General features: G+C 35.9%; 1 protein-coding gene and 1 long non-coding RNA gene across 4 annotated transcripts in view; one reads left to right on the top strand and one right to left on the bottom strand.

The window, feature by feature from the left end:
* Positions 1 to 10166, bottom strand: part of LOC138703621 (uncharacterized) — a 90199-nt gene extending 80033 nt beyond the window's left edge. Inside the window, exons 1-2 of the long non-coding RNA XR_011333217.1 lie at positions 9607 to 10166; positions 8213 to 8395 (exon numbers count right to left, since the gene is read on the bottom strand). This is a non-coding gene — a long non-coding RNA (uncharacterized lncRNA). The remainder of the gene's footprint in view (positions 1 to 8212; positions 8396 to 9606) is intronic.
* Positions 1 to 16788, top strand: part of bs (serum response factor blistered) — a 423352-nt gene that overhangs the window by 264213 nt on the left and 142351 nt on the right. The gene's annotated exons all lie outside the window — the stretch shown is intronic.

Below are 16788 nucleotides of genomic sequence, written 5' to 3' on the forward strand. Positions count from 1 at the left end.
GTTGGAGAATACGTTTCCACCGCACTTCAACGACCGTACCCATTTTATTGGCCTAATCGAAGATACGATGTACAGTAATGCAGCGTAACATTTGTATTTAAGCATTTCTTCCGGTGAGTTAGTGCTGCACAATCTTAATATTCAATCTGTTGGTATTAGTGTATAAATAGTAGTCGTCAATTTTACATGTGTAGTCATTCATTATTTTAAATATTTAATAGTTTTTTAATTCTCATTTGTTAACTTTTAATCTGTAACCACCACACACAAATATTGGTATTTGGTCACAATTTTAGATGTTTCATTATTATTGTTCCAAGGTTTTCATGTCTTTTTAAAGATGTTCCTTCTAATTACCTTATTTCTTAGGCTGGTATTCATAGTCGGCACTTTATATCACCACTTTGCAAAGTGACACTTTTGACGAAAGTGGCTCTTTCATATTAGCGCTATTCATAGACGTATATATATATATATATATATATATATATATATATATATATATCTGCTTCATTGGTATATCGTTTTATTCCCTCTATTTTCATTTTTGTCTTTTTCGTGAATAGTGAATGGAAGTCATAAGAATGAAATAAACACATTACTACTGCTATTATTATTACTTCTTTCTCTCTCTCCTGTCCATTATTGCTTGCTCTTCAGGAATATTTTGAATGCCAAGTTCTTCTACAATGCAAAACAAAATAGGCCTAGGCCTAATGGTACGAGATCTCTTTTCATGGTGAGGTTATGACTGCACATGAACTAGAGACAATATCTCAGCAGAAGCAGCCATATCAGATGTATTTCTTACCGGCATAAAAATATATATTATCAAAACAGTAATGATTATATCAAAATCAAGAAAAATCTTATCTCAAAATACAGGTAGTCAACAAAAATCAAAATCATTTTAAACCCAATATAATTATGGAATTAGAAAGCAGGCACATGAGGTCTCTCAATGCTAATTTTTAAGATAGTTACGCCTACATTAGATTGAAGTTAAATATTATTTAAGTTAAAAAATTCGTTTCAGTAATAAAAAATAGGTTATATATATAGGCATATCTACTTACATATCACTTCATCGAATTGAGGTTATAAATATACGAATGTTACAACAGAAATACCTGAACTATAATATTCTATGGTATTCTATGGTACACATCTGTAGCATAGAATTTTAATGCAGTCAATAACTGTATTATTGGAGGCACTGACAAACCTCTATTATTAGTTTTTGTCAACCGGCCATCGAAAAGATGAGCAATCTCAATAAGTTTCTTTATCAAATTGGAACCGTTTTTTTAATTCTATAGCATTATAAAATTCCACGGGATTGTCTTTGGGCATATCCCTAATGTAGCGCTTTCGTACATTGTCCAATAATTGTGCCACCTCTTCAGCATGTTCTAATAAATAATTCGACAACTTCCAAGACGTCCGCCATTTTTCTACAAAGTGACACTTTTCGGCTCAAAGTGTGGTCGGAAGTACACTTTCATCCAAAGTGTTCCTTTGCACCAAAGTGTCGACTGTGCAACGGAAAGTTGATACTTTGCGTCTTCCAAAGGACACTTTAATCGAAAGTGTCGACTATGAATACCAGCCTTAGACTTTAGTATGATTTTTAACAGAGTTAATTATGATGATCGTACATAGGCCTATATATGTTTCATACGCTACCTAATGATGCCTGAAAGGGCGAAAGTACTGTCGTAGCCTCTACTTATTTTCACATGTTGCTCACAAATTGTGAGATTGACAATCAAATTAAGGTTCTTGGTATAATTACTTGTTTATATTGACTTGTCAGTTAATTATGTTCTCCAAACAATGAAGGTTGTCATTTGAACTTCGTTCATTCTAAATAAAAACCTAATTCTAATCAATCACCGCGAAAGCCTAAAAATTCGTATGAAAGTTTGAAACTTTATAATATGGATCTTAATCCACACGTCTTCTAATTGAAAGTACAACTGTAGAATTGGCATTTTTAAAAGTAAAATTATTTGATGATGAGTATGATGTTGGTTGTTTTTCGTAGTTTGTTTGTAAGGCTTATAGTTTTCCTCGTTAATTTGTACATACGGTTTCAGTGAGGATGAGCTGTTACTGTCTTCTAGATATTCTTTGTACTAACCAGGAGCAATAGCGAATCAGATGCGACAATATGCAGATATTTGCCAATCAGGTTCGAGAAGATTATTTCGACATTGTTACAGTGATAGATGAACGTGATTGGTTTAAACTGAACGAATTCTAATACGGGATTGGTCTTAAAGGGTGCTATGCATAGACATTTCGCTAGCCCGCGCTACGAGCATGCTAAACTAGCCCCGGCTATTGACTGGTTACTTGTACAGGATTCATATCATATCGCTAACACTGGTTTGTGAATACGAAAAACGTTAGTTCGCTGATCATCCACCGGAAGCCCGCGCTAAGAATGTCTATGAATATGGCCCCAATAATTTTTAAAAGGAACTAGACGAAATAAATGGTACTCCGATAGGATCACGAATGTGTGGCGACAGTGGGACGGATTACCCATCCACATGGATTTAAGGATAAGTTATTAACGGCCATTGACGTAGCTCGGATGGTAGCGCGTTTTGCTACTGATCTGAGAGTGCGTTCAGACTTGGTTCGGATACCGCTTTACCGTTTGGCTTTTTTTTTTTTTTTAAGGGAATATGTATTTTGTTCGCGATACATTTCATGAGAAAATCTTAACAATTATAATGTAACACGAAGTTCAAGAGATGTTCGCTAGATGCTACACATGCCAAAGCGTACGCGTCCTGCCATCTGTCGAGTTTCTTGCAAGTGAATAAGCGACGAGCGTTATCTAATTAGCAACACAATATCTCTTACAATAACGATGAAATACAAAACTAAGATGTATCCACGCAATCATTGGAATTCTGTGAATTTCCTCTCGCTCTTTTTTTAGGCTTTTGCTAACCGTAAGGCCAATATCAGGTAATCCCAAGGCGAATCGTCAGCAGCCAAATATCATATCACTATCACAAATTCCATAGACATTACATAATCTCATAACTGGTGGGTCTACAGCATCATTAAATAACCGATTTAGAAAAGTTAGTAAGAAAAACCTTGGCTATCCTTTAGTATTAAAATCCACTAAGGCTTTTCCTGCTTTTATTAATTTTTAAATTTCTTATTTAACGACGATAAAACTGCTGATAGCGCAATGCTATTTGGCGAGATGTGTCCCGAAAATTAGTCATGAGATTGCCTGACATTTGCCGTACTACATGAGAAACTTCGAAAGGAATCCGAGTAATCAGTCTAATGTGGATTCGAACCCACACCGAAGCTCACTCATTACCTTCTGACCAGGCGTGTCAAAATCAAAATCCCAACTGGGCCAGATAACCTGTGTGTAAGATCGCGTGGGCACGAGAAAAGAAATAGTCATAATATTTAAGCCCTATATACAGGAATACATATTGTTTGCAGATTAATGTTTTCTTTCCGATATCTGATATCTCTTGTTTGTCATCAACCAACGTGTAACGTCAAAATCTCTACGCTGCGCGCCATTTTCACGTTTAATTTACGAACACACAGAACGCGGGTCGCATTCCACTTGTATCCCCATAATAAGCTGGGTCCGCACAGATATGAGCCAAGAACCGCGAGTTTTACACGTCTGCCTTTAGACCATAACGATGGTCTTCTTCTGTTGCACAAAATCGCTCCATTACTCCTTAAATGCGACTGATAATATAATCTATACTTGCTAGTTCGGAGATAGTTTTCGAAAATAAAAATGTATCCTAGTCGTAGAATACTCATTGGTTTATCTTCCACGAATGGTTTCACTTCAGTAATGTGTGATGGTGCCTTCGCCACGTCTCCAATCCATTTAATTTTCTTGAATTTAATTTTATATATCACATCTGGTCGTCTACCGGCTGGTTCAAAAGTTTCTGCTGCAACTGAAGAGGTTTATAGACGGTTCAAGATGTAGCTTTTTTCGAATAGGAACCTATGGTCTCCAGAGTAATCTTCAGTCAGTACAAAACCCGTCGGAACCTACACTGCGTATGTACTCATGGAATAGAGTGGAATGGAATTTACGGGAGGGGGACACTATGGCCTAGCACTGCGATCTGTTACAATATATTGTGCTAACCCTCAAGCTAGGCGCATTTCCAAACCCACATAGGCTTACTACACTAAGGTTCGCTGCGCACTAGGTTTCGAGCAGGCAACCCACCTTGTCCCTCGGACAGTCCCCTCTGTGCGTCGCCAGCCGGCGATCAGGGAATACTATGGAATAATGACAAAATGGATAAATGGTGACGGAATGATGTAGATGCTTAATATGGGAAAAACGGGAGAAACCCAGAGAAAACTCCTAAATGCGACTTCGTCCGCCACAAGTGTCACTATGGATTTTTCAATGAAAAATCCCAGACCTAGCCGGGACTCGAACCCGGGCCGCCTGCGTGAGCGTATGTACTCATACTTTGCATCTTACGTCCTGTCACCACATTTGAATAAGGCGATTTGTAACAATTTTTTGCAACGAGTTGTTTCAAATATCTTAAAGAACTTGCCATTTATCGCGGATGCGATAGGACGGAGCATCCGCACACTTTACCCTTGCTATAAGAGACTTCCTAAATTTCTCATATCCCGGGCGCTGCATCGGAAGAGGATGTCCGATTGAGTAGCCAGCCCGGTCCCCTGATTTCATGCTTCTTATTACTTCTTTTGGAGACTTATGAAAAGCTTTGTTTCCGAGACACCGGTGGAAGACCCAGAAACACTTTTACGAGGATACATAGAGTACCTGATGTGGTTTAAGAGATTCTGGGATGTTTGGGAAAGTGCGCCAGAGTTTTCTTTGACTATGCAATGCCTGCACTGAATGTGGTGGTCCACAGTTCGAACAAATTTTGGTGTAACACAAAATTAAGTTCATGTAATCTTTGCTCAATACTTAAATTTTTGCATAAATTACTATTACTTCACAGACTTATACTGGCTCAGGATTAGTAAGCGCCTTCAGTTTGAGCACAACCTTCCGTATCGCGTACAGAAACATATTTTAAGCGATCAAGACCCAGTTCTATCAGTAGAGAGAAATGTCTTCATTAAATATAGCTATTTATAATGTATAATTTGGGCCAAATATAGTTGAAAAAATTAAAACAGGATGATTCGCAATATTTGACTGAAATAATTTGAATATTTTTCAACGTGACGTTTTGAGAAAGATATTTGAAGCGATCAAGACCCAGTAGGCCTAATATCAGTGAAGGGAAATATAGGTATACATTAAATCGTCGTTGTTCCTGCAGTAACTCCTATGTGCAAAATAAAAAATTTTTCAGTAGGGAGAAAAAACACATTCATTCTAGGGCAGTAGTACATAGATAGGAGATTGTGAATTCTTACATTTTCGAAAGAAACAAATACAATTACATATAGGAGATTTTTAACATTTGCTGTATCATTATTTAAGTTATTTAATGGAGCAAAAATCTGAAAATTGATAAATATGTCACATAGGAGTTATTGCAGAACAACGACGAAATACATTTATAATCCGGAACCAAACAAGCTATCAAAATAAAAGCAGGCCGACTCAGGGGGATTTAATATTTTATAATAGTGTAAGAAGAAAGATCGAGAAAGTATTTGAAAAATATACAAAAGAAAGAAGACATTTAGGCCTACTTTCACTAAGATATATAGCGACAGTAAAGTTAAGAAAATGATTTCAGAATTTTGAAGATTAATGATTTAGGCCTCTAAATAAGTTTGTGACGACAAAATTGCTCGGAACTACTGTTTACGTCAGAACAGGCGATGTTCTATTCTTCGAGACGATTATTGTGAGCAAAACAACTTGCAGACAGTTACGTCTTTAAGGGGCACAGGGGGGCACGCCTCCCCTTGAGTTTGAGATTAAATAAAAATAATTCATAGTAGGCCTATTAATAAAGAAAATATGTGAGAACTGTAATTTTAATATTAAAATATTTTACTTTTTTAACGTTTAAGAAATAAAACTGATCTAGTTAATAGAAATAATAATGACTACTCAGATGAAACCAAGGCTCTACCTTTTTATACATTAGTGGTTGTTAATTATAGTAAATAAAAGGAAAATATGTTGTCAATTAAAATTTCTTTATCTAAAAATTGTGAGTCCATTTGTTCGCACCTACTCATATTAACAGAACACGCATGTGAATTACATATCGTGTAAATAAGATAAGAAGTTCATACTCGAGTAAAGTGTGGAACCTGGATATGTACTGTGAAGTGAGATGAACTTGATCATAAAACAAAAATTAATAAATAAACCATTATATGGGCCCTATTTGTTACTTAAAATAATTAAAAGTACTTAAGGAATGGACAAAAAAATAAATTAACTTTAAAAATATCTTCAGTACAAGTGATATTATGATTAAAATATTTTATGGCCAAGTTTACCCCAGTTTACGGTATAGAAAATAATTCATTTCAGAGGAAATAGGGAGGGGGTAAGCCACGCGATTTTGCCCCATAAAATATTTCCAAAAAAATCTTGCCCCAAGCACAAGCTTATAGATCACGGTCAACAAGCAACTACAGTAAAAAAAAAGTTAATCCAGAATTATTTATTGTTACCCGTGAAGTTAGAGTGAGAGTAAATATAATAATAATAATAATAATAATAATAATAATAATAATAATAATAATAATAATAATAATACGCAGTCATTTCTTGTTTTGTTTAGGCAATAATTAAAAAAATGAATATTTTTACGGACATTGCATTAATAATAATAATAATAATAATAATAATAATAATAATAATAATACGCAGTCATTTTTGTTTTGTTTAGGCAATAATTTAAAAAATTAATATTTTACGGACATTGCATTAATAATAATAATAATAATAATAATAATAATAATAATAATAATGATAATAATAATAATAATACGCAGTCATTTTTGTTTTGTTTAGGCAATAGTTAAAAAAATAATATTTTTACGGACATTGCATTAATAATAATAATAATAATAATAATAATAATAATTATAAGCAGTCATTTTTGTTTTGTTTAGGCAATAATTTAAAAAATGAATATTTTTACGGACATTGTATTAATAATAATAATAATAATAATAATAATACGCAGTTATTTTTTGTTTTGTTTAGGCAATAATTTTAAATGTGAATATTTTTACGGACATTGCATTAATAATAATAATAATAATAATAATAATAATAATAATAATAATACGCAGTCATTTTTGTTTTGTTTAGGCAATAATTTAAAAAATGAATATTTTTACGCACATTGTATTAATAATAATAATAATAATAATAATAATAATAATAATAATAATAATAATACGCAGTCATTTTTGTTTTGTTTAAGCAATAATTAAAAAAAATGAATATTTTACGGACATTGCATTAATAATAATAATAATAATAATAATAATAATACGCAGTATTTTTTTGTTTTGTTTAGGCAATAATTTTAAAAGTGAATATTTTTACGGACATTGCATTAATAATAATAATAATAATAATAATAATAATAATAATAATAATAATACGCAGTCATTTTTTGTTTTGTTCAGGCAATAATTTTAAAAGTGAATATTTTTACGGACATTGCATTTAGGTTGTCGGTAGTTTTCAACGTGATGTTTTTGTAGTACTCAACAAATCTGGTTTATCGCTCGCTATACGATGGCTACAGGACCAATATGTTACTTTGGGCCATTTATAAACTGATATCTCCCTCTATCGCACACGATCTCATCAATCTGCAACGTGCAGCTCTCGGCCCATATTATGTAACCGCGGATAATTAGGTATTCTCCCCCTCCATCTCGGTTTTGTATGAATCACCATAGTACTTCCTCTTCTTCTCTACTCCTCCTTTCCCTTCCCCCCTCTCCTTTACCCCTTCCATCTCTTCGCTCGTGTGTTCATCTCCTTAGCAGCAAGTCAGCTTTTATGGGCTTTTTTCTTCTTTTATTTCTGTTAGTGTGTCGGCCATAACAGCACGGCCCTATAGCCGGCGGGGGTGGGCAGAGCGAGGGACCAATTACTGCGCCTCCCCCCTCACCTTTCCCCTGATCCAGTCGCCCCTAACACCTGTTTACATTTTACCCATAATCCGAGAGATTGAAGTATTTTTAATTGCCCGTGACTTACCCAATACGTTTGTCATTGCTGAAGTGGTCGTCCTGCCTTGATTGCCGCCGCCTCCGCATCCTTCCTGATCTTCGTGTGTCGATTTTGTCGCTCATCTGTTGTCCGAGCTTGTGTGTTGCCGCCATCCAGCACGATTCTTTGGGGTTGTTGAACGTATACGGAGGTCAGAACGTACCGTCGCACCTTCAAATGAAACAGATGGTATTTTATTTCTGTATATCAGGTGTTTCTATTCACAATTTGCAAATGTCGTTATTAAAATTGAATATAATCTCGGCTGTCTCATACCAAATCAATTCTAAATAATTACTACTACGACGGAACTCATTTTAAAATGGAAGATTATTTTTCTTGCCCTCAATTGTAATTTACAATAAAATAGCAGGTCATCTCGAACCTTTGTCTCGTAGAGAGCAAGGTGCGGACAGACGTGCAAAAAGTTAGTGGACTTGGGGGGGGGGAAACTAATAATAATAATAATAATAATAATAATAATAATAATAATAATAATAATAATAATGATCATGCTTTGGGCATTATCCCAAGTAGTAATATACAACGGTTCAATAAAAAATTTCTCACTTGTTTTATCAGTTACTTTGCAGTTCCTTCATTTTTGTAACTTGACTGGTTAAAACAAGTAATTTCATCGTTAATATCAAAGCACGAAATAAAACACGGGTCAGTAAATTAAATAACTATCAAGAGAGAAAAGCTTACCGAAAAAATTAAGTCAATAAATGTCACCATTTACGAACAACAAAAGAATTTTAAAAAATCATTAAATAAAACAAATAATAGCATTTAATAATCACAGCACTACATCATGAGTGATAAACGTTCATAATAAAAATTACATATATATTGACTGTTTTCGGGGATGATTGTACGACTGGAACACTTGTTTTTGCTTCTTTAAAAAAGCGAAGCTGCCATAAATTGTCCTCCCACTTCTCCCGGTCACTACTGTGGTCGGCATCTCCACACAGAATTGTCACATTCAGATGACCAGACACTGTCTATTGCAATAATTTAAATTCGTGTCCACAGTCTAATGTTATTTATTGTGTAAGCAGGAGGATAGGTTAGTTTATTACTGGACAAGAAAGCATCTCCAGTCGGTAGTTAACGAGCTGGCCCTTGTAAGGAATTTTCAAATCTTAATACTGTCTCAATCGCCATAAATCATTCTTGTTACAGGGAGTGCCTTCATGTAGAATGTTATTACCTGCCTTACATCGGTATTGCACACTTTAGCGGTAATTTAATAGAGCAACAGCGGCAGAATTATGATTTTCCGCCGCTCCGCTATATTCACACCACGTGGTAGTGTCGATTTTCGACCAAACCTAGCAAGTGTCAATTCGTACAATTAAATTGCGTAGTGTACTTACGGTCGCGGTGTGGCGTTTCGCCCGTGTCTCCGTCCCTCAGCATGTCCACTCTCTCACTGATTGCAGAGCCAGCTCTTTCTTCCTCGTGTCGCTGCAGTGTCACCCCCACCCTTCCGCCACCGTGTAGGAGTCATAACAACAATACCCGACCTGACGGGAAATGCGATGTTATGGACATCTCAGCACGCGCTTCTTCTTCCTTCCGTCGGCAGTACTGACCATGTGTGTGCTTGTGAGAGAGGCAGATTTCTGACTGACTTGTATGAGTCACCGGAGACTACACATTCGAGAGAGACAGAAAGAGAGCGAGAGAGAGATCCATCTCTTTCTCTCTCTCCTCCAGCATGCCGGCCGCTCGTTTCCTTCCCGGTTTGGGCAGGGCTGCTTCGAGGGCTGCCTTAAAAGGGGAAGCGCGCGCCGGGTACCACAGCGCCGCTCTTGAAGACAACTTCCTTTTATGGTGCGGCGTGATAGGAAGCAGATACAGAGACGGTACAGCGGCCTTGGCGCGCGCTTGACCACTGCGCGAAGAGATGCTGCGTCGCACAGTAGCAGCCGGCAGGTCTCCGAAGAGTTTCTATGTCACTGAACTCGCTGCCATTTCTACTATCAGGAATTCTTACTATGTCGATGGGGTGAGAGGGGAAGCCTCCACACGAGCATCTGGCCGTAGAAATTTGTATTCTGGTCTGCGAAGCTTATGGCTGCGCGGCAAGTCGATGGGAAACGCAGCTTTTTGTAATTTGTAGTCGATCAGAAAACCGTCTGGTGCGAATTACAGTGGTTATACGGCATGTACTTATTCGGTAGGCCAGCGTGAGTGATTGTAATCTTTTTGATTGATTGAATTTGTCTTTCGCTTCTCCTTTGATATGCTAATAAGAAAACTAGTAAGCAATTAGTTTTCTTCAGGATGAAAGTGCGCAGTAGCAAAACAATAAATTCGTCGCGATTTCGCGAATTATTTATTACCTGTGAGTTGCTTTTAACTCTGGCGTTAAATTTGAGAGGCTGTAATCAGGTCATCTACGAGTGCTTGGAATTCACCTGTCAGGTCTCTCCTGCTATTTATCTCATTGTGAAAGAAGTATCCGTGGCAAGATTTTCTACAGATATTTCGGTTTCTCGTCTCATTTCAATATTATTTCATTATCATCATCATCATCATCATCATTATTGGCGCTGCAGCCCTTGGTGGGCCTGGGCCTCCCTTAGTAATTGTCGCCATCCGTCTCTATCTTGTGTAGCAGCCTTCCAATTCTTGCACCCCAACTTTCTGGCATCCTCTTCCACTCCATCAATCCACCGCAAGTGCGGTCGACCTCGTCTTCTCTGACCTCCCGGATTTGTTATTACAATTATTTCATTATAGCCATTCATATTTTTTTAAAAATAATTAAATGGTTATGGTAAAATTGTTATTACCTCTCCAGTATGCCTTGCTTAACCCCTTTAGGCCTGATGTTTGTTAAAGTGGTCCTTGTTCCTTTTATTCTTTTTTGGAATGTCTTCGATACTTTTAAATATTTTGGAAAATTCAATGTGATAGAAATGGAGAATATTATTTTTGAAACATTTCTATACCTGAATTGAAAATAAAATTTAAAATTTTGGAAGCCACCGGCGTGGCTCAGTCGGTTAAGGCGCTTGCCTGCCGGTCCGAACTTGCGCTCGGACGCGGGTTCGATCCCCGCTTGGGCTGATTACCTGGTTGGATTTTTTCCGAGGTTTTCCCCAACCGTAAGGTGAATGCCAGGTAATCTATGGCGAATTCTTGGCCTCATCTCGCCAAATACTATCTCGCTATCACCAATCTCATCGACGCTAAATAACCTCGTTGTTGATACAGCGTCGTTAAATAACAAACTAAAAAAAATTTGGGGGCCCAGGGGTCAAAATTGTCCCTAAATTTTTATTTTCTGTGAAGACTCTATTTGGGAATTTTGGATCCCCAGAATGATAGTGTGAACAGTTTTTTTTTTTTTTTTTCAATTTTTTTTAATGTAAATTCAGGACTAAAGGAGTTAAAACTAGACTTCGGATTTTTAGACTAATTAAATTTTAGGTTCATAAATTAGAATCAAAACTATGAAATAAGCTGTAATAATTAAAAAAATGGATTGTGGAAATCATATATAAAATGATCTCTCATCACATCTTACTCAAAATTAATAAATGGGCCGTTGAGAGCAGAAGTGGTGTAAGTCAAAAATGGGTAATGAGGGTTAAAGTAATCATTCTGTAAAATATAGCGCAAAGTAGCAATTAATATTCAATTTATTTAAACTATTAGTAGTCAGTGGATAGCACGGAGGACATATTAATTGCTACTTTGCGCTGTATTTTACAGAATTTTTTACTTTAAACCTTATTACCCAATTTTGACTTACACCACTTCTGCTCTGAACGGCTCATATCTCTTATACTTAGGCCTACTATTACTAGCCTAGTTGAGTATTAAGCTTTTTAGAAAAACCTTGTGCTTTTTAAAATCATATTAAACAATAGTTTGTTCTTTGCTCTCTGTATTAGGCTATATAATAATAATAATAATAATAATAATAATAATAATAATAATAATAATCCGCGGCACCAGGGGCCCAGGGCCCAGACCGACCAGCCGGCTTTTGGCCTCACGTTTACATGCTGAAGCAGAGGTGGACGATCATCCAACCGGAATAGAGGTATCGTGTGGTTAGCACGATGATCCCCCAGCCGTTATAACTGGATTCACGATGCTGGGTAGGCACCGGTCCCTTACACTGGCCGAAATTTCATGAGACAGTTTCTTCCCCCATGAGGACTCGAATCAAAGCATAGCGCGAGTCCTAGGCAGGATGCCTTAGTAGACCATGACGCCACGGCGCGGGACCACTGTATATATGGATTTACTCTTACTAAAATGGAATGGAAGTTATGCAATGATGATGAAAAGCGAAACATTATTTTATTTCCTAAATGTACATTGAGATGCGCTATTTTTTTTGCCTCGTGTATTTTTTTTATAATCGCACTCGCAATACACAACCTGTAACTTTTCTAGATCTTCGAGAGAAGAAGTCATGCGTAAATGTGTCGTTAGTGAGCTTGTAGAACAACGATAGTTCCAGGCTTCAGTAATGGAGAAGAAGACATTAAAGATTTGTAACGTCTTGGAAGATCTGAATTATGGGATAATGAGAATACATACAGATTTAAAAAAAAGTCTAAAAAAAAGTACTCGTAAGTTGTCAGAAGAACTTGATGCTTCAAAGGATACAATACTCGTATACCGGCACATTAAGACGTTTGAAAAATTATACAGAAATTATAAATCTGTAGCTCATGAATTGACACCTGGACAGGCTCAAAGCAGAGTGGATATCTGTCGTCAGTTTATCGCTAATTCCATAGATGATAAATTTATAAGGAGAATTGTCACATGTGATGAAGAATGGATATATTATCGGATCCCTGACACCTCAAGACAGTGGCTCGATCCCCATCAGCTGCCAAAGAAGTCATAGGTTCCGCCCCAAAGTAATGATACGGTATGCCTCTTGTGTTTTTTAAGGTGTGATTCACTAGGAGTTTTTCCAAACGGACGTGCAATCATTGCGGATCTTTATTCTAAATAGCTAGGACGAGTTCATGAAGTTTTGATAGAGGTACTGTGCATTAGTTAATGTGTTAATCGAAATATAATTCTCTTGAAACAGGACAGTACGAGACCCCATACGCTCGAACAACTACGGAGAAAAACATAGAAATTTGGAGAAATCGAAGCGCTACTACATCTTGCGTTTTCAGATTACAATCTGTTTCGATGCATGTTGCACTTCCTGCGTGGAAAAAATTTCCAAAACTTGGAAGCTGTTGAAATATGTTGTTGTTTTCTAATGCCAGGCATTTGATAATAAAGTCATTTGACCTCTTGCACTCCAATATTTTTCAAAGATATCATGGCCAGCCACTGAAGCACAGATTTTGAGGTGTTCCGAATCCATTTCTTGGTTTGAGTTGCACAATGGGCAGTTAGGGGACTGATATATTCCAATTCTATGCAGGTGTTTGGCCAAACAATCATGGCCTGTTGTCAATCTAAATGCAGCTACAGACGATTTTCGTGGTAAATCGGGAATTAACTGTGGATTTTGATGCAGAGAGTTCCATTTTTTCCCTTGGGATTGTGTTATCAAATTTTGTTTGTTGAAGTCTAAGTATGTAGATTTAATAAATCTTTTCACAGAGTAATACGTAGATTCAGTAACAGGTCTGTAAATAGCAGTGCTGCCCTTCTCTGCTGAAGCATCCGCATTCTCGTTTCCCAGGATTCCACAATGGGATGGTATCCATTGGAATACAATTCTTTTATTGAGTGATATTAATTGAGAGAGCATTTTAGTTATTTATTGAGATGAAGGTGTGTGTTTAGAGACTATTGATAGAAATATATAGGCCTATCACCGAATTCTTCACATCAAAAACCAGGAACTGGTACAGTCGCGAGATGACAAACCTCGCTGAAAGCTGGCTTAAGACCATAGAATCTAATGGCCTTTACTTTGAAGATTAGATTGATTTCTTGTCACAACACATTGGAACTAAAGTTTGCTCTAAAACTGACTTTGCTTGTGAGACGTATCTGTAAATAGATTTGTGTCATTGCTAGTGGTTACAAAGTTGCGTTAAGTAATCACCGACCGAAATAGAAATACAATACAAGAAAATAGCTGTGTAAAGTAGGTAGAGATGAAGTTCTGGAAAGTTTGGCGAAATTAAAAATCCCGTCCCCACACGGGCTAGAATCTGGAATACAATGTATGTTATAAGCTTCATGGATAATTATAAGATCTGTTTTAAAATTATGGTATTTGAAATGATTCGAAATACCTGAGCCTTGAAGTTGTTCAATAGTTAAATGTATACGCGGAAAAATTCCCGAAACAAGTAGCGTGATAAATTGCAGTTCTGGAAAGATTATTCACTCAGCACAGCACCAGCGCTGTGACGTCAGTGATTATGAGGTAATGGAATGGCATCTACGTAACACGTTTGCAGCCCACGTTTAATCTGTCCAATCTTACTTGACGCCAAATTCGTTCAGTCCCGTCCTGTTGGACTGGTTAGTATGACGGCGATTTTGTTCAGAGTTTCTTGTGTGAGGTACTCATCGCAGAGGCGAAAGCTGTCAGCCGTTGGTACCTCAGAGCAATTTCCCAACTCTACATCCTTTCGAAGCATATCTAGAGGTACTTGAAGTACAGCCGGTTTTACCCACTCTAATCAAAACATCTTGACAGACTTCAAATGCATAACAGTTGTAAAGAGCTTAAATAATTTAAGCAACTTGCGTTATCTCTTATATTCAAGTCGGTATGATATTTGAAGATGCGATTTTAACCTGTCAGCCGAGCAGACTCTTTGTCAAATTAAGGATGAAATGTCTTCTATGTGTTTAGAACTGGATGAAAGCAAAGAAATTATTATAAACTAGCCGTACCCGTGCGCTCCGCTGCACCCGCTAGAAATAAATATAAAGTAATTACATAGTTAAAATAGGACGTTTGATCCAGGGAACATCCGTGTTTGATAGAAGGATAAATCGTTTAATATGTTACTTAATTTAAATTGCATCCAAATAATTAAAATGCTATCATTTCGGTCCAGAGACACACATTTGGTGCAATGACAATTCCTTTAACATGTTTCTTAATTTTTATTACATGCATCCATAGTTCAATGAAGATTGACATCATTTACATTTAATGTGTATACTTTATTTTACTTCTTATATGTTTCCATTGAATTATGGTAATAACTTAATTTTAACTCTTGTTTTCTACGTATTCAGTAAATGGCGCTTGGCCCACTATGGTTCTGAACCCTTCAAATAACTTAAATAACTTATATTATATTATATTATATATTATATTATATTATATTATATTATATTATATTATATTATATTATATTATATTATATTATATTATATTATATTATATTATATTATATAAAAAGTGTGTTGATAACGGATGTACCCCGATAAGTAAGTTTTCAATTTGTTATGGGGGCTCTTGAATCTCAGGAGGAACAAATTTTATTTTACAACAGGGCAACATAATCTGCTTGGCTCATTACCCAAATTTTTTGCATTGCATTTAATGCATATGTATTTTATGTATTTTAACTCGATTCAATTGAGCATAGTTAAAATTTGGATTATAAAATAATGAAATGCTAAGCTAACATATTATTACTGCATACTAAATCAATACACTCTCGTTGTTCGTTAATTCTCTGAGATAAACATTATTTTAAGAAATACAGGAAACGAATACACAGAATAGCCTATCAAGTTTTCAGTGCATAAGAAGCTATTTTAATCTTATCTGTCCTCAATTCACTCAGAAGTTGCTGTAATAACATTATAGCATTATGTCCATCTAGAGAAACTACACTTTCCAATGGTGAAATAATAATTAATTATACAAATCGGTTAATTTAGCTTCCGATATTGCTTCATACACACACAGAAACATTTTCTGTAGGCTACGATTCATAGCTTTCGATTGTTGTTGACCAAGGCCCCTTATAGACGAAGTCATTTGTTTATTTCATTACACGGCCTTAGATGGCAGTTATTTTAATTTTAAAATTCATTTATCTCATTAAATATCAGTCCTATCAAAATTGTTCAAAGAATAAAACTTATCGGAAATGATTTTTAAAGAAATTGTTGCTATGTAACATTTTTCATAAAAATCAATAATAAGCGAGGTATTTCGATTTATTTAATTCAGGCCCCCTTATAATCCCCCTTTTAAATAATGTATTTTGAATGCCATATAGCCTATAATCTAAGTTACAACGAACTTAATTTATATTCCAATTTTCATCGAAATCCGTTCAGCCATTATCGCGTGAAAAGGTAACAAACATACAGACAGACATACAAACAAAAATTAAAAAAAAAAAAGCGATTTTCGGTTTCAGGGTGGTTAATTATATATGTTAGGAGCAGTTATTTTTGGAAAATCAAAAATTACCAGTAAAATTTCGGCTACAGATTTATTATTAGTATAGATTATATACAAATTCTGACAGACAAGTAGAGTATGAAAATTTCTGTTCTATACCAATCCTGCTAGCGGTATGGGAACAAAGATATTCACGATGTGTATAATACCGATGCAATTTTTT

The sequence above is a fragment of the Periplaneta americana genome, chromosome 7, assembly GCF_040183065.1.
Source record: "Periplaneta americana isolate PAMFEO1 chromosome 7, P.americana_PAMFEO1_priV1, whole genome shotgun sequence".
NCBI classification, from domain to species: Eukaryota; Metazoa; Arthropoda; class Insecta; order Blattodea; family Blattidae; genus Periplaneta; species Periplaneta americana.